This window comes from Octopus sinensis, linkage group LG2 (assembly GCF_006345805.1).
Source record: "Octopus sinensis linkage group LG2, ASM634580v1, whole genome shotgun sequence".
NCBI lineage: Eukaryota > Metazoa > Mollusca > Cephalopoda > Octopoda > Octopodidae > Octopus > Octopus sinensis.
In genome coordinates this window covers 107,022,702-107,027,701 of record NC_042998.1, presented here as the reverse complement: position 1 = coordinate 107,027,701, position 5,000 = coordinate 107,022,702, and positions in this window count along the sequence as shown.

Genomic DNA, 5,000 nt, shown 5'->3' with positions numbered 1-5,000 from the left:
TATATATGTGTAGACGTATGTATATACGATATGGTGTGTTCGTGTGTTTTTGTTCGCATGTGTGTTTGTGCGCTGATGTGTGTTTGTGCGCTGATGTGTGTTTGTGTGTGTGCGCATTTATGCGTGTATGCGGTTATTTATGTATTGTATATATGCGTTTGTATTATTTTTTCCAAAGTTCTTCACGGAATTCCCGCCGGTTACAAAGCGACGAGGTTCCTTATGTTTTGATTGTGTCAACACCGTTCCAAAGATTTGCGATTAGTTAGGGTTAACGTTTTTACCTCACATATGTATATGGGAATATCTTTGTAATCATGTAAATATATGTACGTTTCTTGTTTAGCGTATGGCAGTGTCCGATTACTCTTTAACTCTGTATGTTTGCATGTGTATGTGCACATGTGTGTGCGTAGATGTATGTATGTATGTATGTATGTATGTATGTATGTATGTATGTATGTATGTATGTATGTATGTGTCCTGTCTCTGTCTTCTATCTATCTATCTATCTATCTATCTATCTATCTATCTATCTATCTATTTATCTATACGTATATATATATATATATATATATATATATATATATATATATATATATATATATATAATATATAAATTTATATATAATTTATATATATATATATATATATATATATATATATATATATAATATATATATCATACATACATACACATATATATGCACACATATCTATGTATTTTTTTATTTATTGAATACATATATATGTGTATGAATGTGTGTTGCATAGGTATATGTAAATATGTGTTGGTTTTTTTTGCATTTTTATTCAATGTTAACTAGTTATTATGGAACTTCTATAGTATGTATGTAGGGACATACACACACGCGTCTGTGCATGTATATATATATATATATATATATATATATATTTTCCATTTTTATTTTTTATCAATAAACCTATACACACTCATACATACACAGACAGGTGCGCGGCGAAACACTCGAGTTGCTGCTTGTACACTGTTTGATGAAGTGAAGTTTCACCTTCGCTTTCTCAGTTTCTTCCTCATTCGCTCTTTTACTCCCTCTCTTTTAATTCAATATACGTTCTCTCTTTATCTCTCTCTCTTTCTTCCTCTCTCTTTCTCGCTCTCTCTTTCACTCTTTCTCTATCTCTTCCTTTCTTTCTCTCTCTATCTATTTCTTTTTTTTTCATCAGCTTTTCTTTCTCTTTTTCATTCTCTCTATCTTTCACTGTCCACTCGTCTTGGTAGCATTAGTCACACACTTTCGATATCCAATTCTCGAAGATAACGATGACGACGAACGACGATGACAAGCAAAGGCTCATAACGACGACGACGACAAAGATAGCAGTGATGATGATGATGATAATAATGATAATGATGATGATGATGATGATGGCAACGATGACGACGACGATTACTACGATGACAATGATTATGATGGTGATGATGATTATGATGGTGATGATGATGATGAGGAGGATTGTGGTGATGGTGTTGAAGATGACGATGATGGTAATTGTCAGAGAAATAACCACAACAATGACGGCGTCCTTAGCGTCGGTGGATTGTGTGGGGCTGGGTGTTCTGTTATCGCAGACGGCGGCATGGTAGCTGAAGCAACAGCAACATTACTACTACTACTACTACTACTACTACTACTACTACTACTACTACTACTACTACTACTACTACTACTACTACTATTGCTGCTACTGCTGCTACTGCTGCTGCTGCTGTTGCTACTGTTGCTGCTGCTACTACTACCACAACTACCACCATCACCACCAGTAGTAGCAGTTGTGGTGGAATTGACGTTGTTGTTGTTGGTGCTGCTGATGGAGCAATTGTAGTAGTCGTAGTATTGGAAGCTGATAAGATAGAAGAGTTTATATAAAGAAAATCGCGAGCTTAGAAGAGAACTTGGAAAATATAGTGTTATAAATACATGTACACGTATACATACTGAATATATACATACATACTTGTATGCCGCGAATTCGCGGAAATACAATTATCATACATATAAGTTAATATTTCTTTTTCCTAACATTTCTTTTTCCTATTTTTATTCCACACTTCTGTTCCTTATTTACTAATGTAAAATGATTCCGACAACTTCTAGTTATATAGGATGCAAATAGCAAAAGAAGTTAATATAATCTAGACCTGAAGATTGGCAATATAATCGTTTTAATATGGTATTGTATTTCGAGACTTTCTATTTCAGCAATATCGAAGAATATGTTGTCGTGAAACGCGTGTAGTTTATATAATGTAATGTATATGATTTAGAATAAGAATTGTAGATATTAATTTTAATAATTTTTAATATTTAGTCCTATATGTACCTATCGTGGATAATGTCGTTCAATGATGATTGAGTGGTTTGAGGGCGATTCTGTCTCTTAAACCTGTCTATATATATGTATATAATACAGTAATTCATTTTAGTACTACTAAATTGAACTTCTCTCCCCCTGTGGACTCGGAAATAACTCCCCTAATATCAATATCAATATTGTTTTATTGTTTTACTTGTTTCAGTCATTTGACTGTGGCCATGCTGGAGCACACACACACACACACACACACACACACACACACACACACACACACATATATATACATACACACAGGTGAGCACATAAGTGCAAAACAAGGTACCACAACTGTCCGACGAACGGGAACGTGAAACTCTGAGTAATAGCTTTGTGATAATTTTGCAGTTCTAATAAAATGTGTATATATATATGTATATACTATGCAGACGGGTGGCAGGTTGGATCTTTAGATCTTTCAGGACCAGGAACAGAGACACAATGCTTCTGCTTTGGAAAACCTTTGTCCTTAGACTACTGCTCCTACCTGTGGTCTCCACAGAGTGTAAAACTAATTGCAACTACACAAAGAAGATAGACTCATGAAACACATGGGATACTGGGACAATTTGAAGGAACCGGAATTCTACTCCCTGTAGAGGAGACGTGAGAGATATGCAGTGCTATACATATGGAAAATAATGGAGGGACTAGCTCCAAATTTCGAAATCCAAATCTACAACAATCACCGAGCTGGACGGCACTGCACAGTACCAAAGGTCGCATCTTCTCCATCGAGGATATGAACCCAGTATTGTAATAGCTTGGGATACTAGGGACCACAACTTTTTAATGCCCCATCACAGAACACCAGGGATCTGCAAGGTATAGACATGAAAGTCTTCAAAAAATGTCTAGACAGCTTTTCATTTGCAATACAGGATGAACACACATCGTAGCAGGAGGCACAAAGAAGAGCGGCAACGTCCAACTCGCTACTTCACCAGAAGTAATACTGAAAAAATCCTCGGATGGAGTAAAGGCGGTGCACCAGCATGACTTCAGCATCTGGCTGAAACCCATAAAAGAAATAAATAAAAAGAAATATATATAATGGGTCGACACTGCACAGTGCCAAAGATTCCATCAATACCTATTTCTTTATTACCCACAAGGGGCTGAACATAGAGGGGACAAACATGGACAGACATATGTATTAAGTCGATTATATCGACCCCAGTGCTTAACTGGTACTTAATTTATCGACCCCGAAAGGATGAAAGGCAAAGTCGACCTCGGCGGAATTTGAACTCTCAACGTAACGGCAGACGAAATACCGCTAAGCATTTCGCCCGACGTGCTAACGATTCTGCTAGCTCGCCGCTTTATTCCAGCAATACCATTGCGCTTCAGGCCCAGTTACTGCAAAAGCCTGGGTTTCAGGAGCCCACAGCATTTTAATATTCTCCCAAAGAGCCTGAGGGACATAAACAAAGTGGATGTAAGTATTTTCAAATCAAAACAGGATCTCTTCCTATCGAGAGTCTCAGCTGAACCAACCTCGCGGCAGGAGGTGCAAATGAGGGTAGCGACATCAAACTCCCTTATTTACCAAACACCACATATTAGAGGAGGCTCTCAATAATAACTGTGTAGCAAAACGGCAGTGCCCCTGCATGACAACAGCTTTGAGCTGAAACTAATAGAAGATAGAATATATATATATATATATGTATATATATATGTATGTATATAATTGTTCAGTGAAACACATGGGCTACTGGGACAATTTGAAGGAACTGGAATTCTACTCCCTGGAGAGGAGACGTGAGAGATATTAATAACCACCTTTGTTTTACTCTTAGTTGAGAAAGTCGAAGAGACAGAAAGTGGTACTAACCATTATAAAATGCATTTCATGACAAAATTATTTAAGCATTTTCTACTTTGTCTTTTTTCTTTATACATATCAACTCGTATTTCACTTTTCAACATTCTACACACACAGGCACACACACAGACACACAGACACACACACAGACACACAGACACACAGACACACACACACACACACACACACACACACACACACGCACACACACACACACACACACACACACATACATTGGCGCAGGAGTAGCTGTGTGATAAGTAGCTTGCTTACCAACCACATGGTTCCGTGTTCAGTCCCACTTGGGCAAGTGTCTTGTACTATAGCCTCGGGCCGACCAAAGCCTGGGGAGTGGATTTGGTAGACGGAAACTGAAAGAAGCTCGTCGTATATATATATATATATATATATATATATATATATATATATATATATATATATATATGTTATGTATATGTATTGTGGTGTAAATTTCTGTGAGTATCTGTGTTTTTCCCCCACAATCGCTTGACAACCGACGTTGGTGTGTTTACGTCCCCGTAACCTAGCAGTTCGGCAAAAGAGACGATAGAATAAGTACTAGGCGTACGAAGAATAACTCCTGGGGTCGATTTGTTCGACTAAAGGCAGTGCTCCAGCATGACCGCTGTCAAGTAACTGAAACAAATAGAAGAATAAAAGAATAAAAGAATAAAAATATATAGATGTATATACATATAGACAGAGAGTAGGAAAGTAATAAAAGATGAAGAGATGCAGAGAAAATAATAGTGAT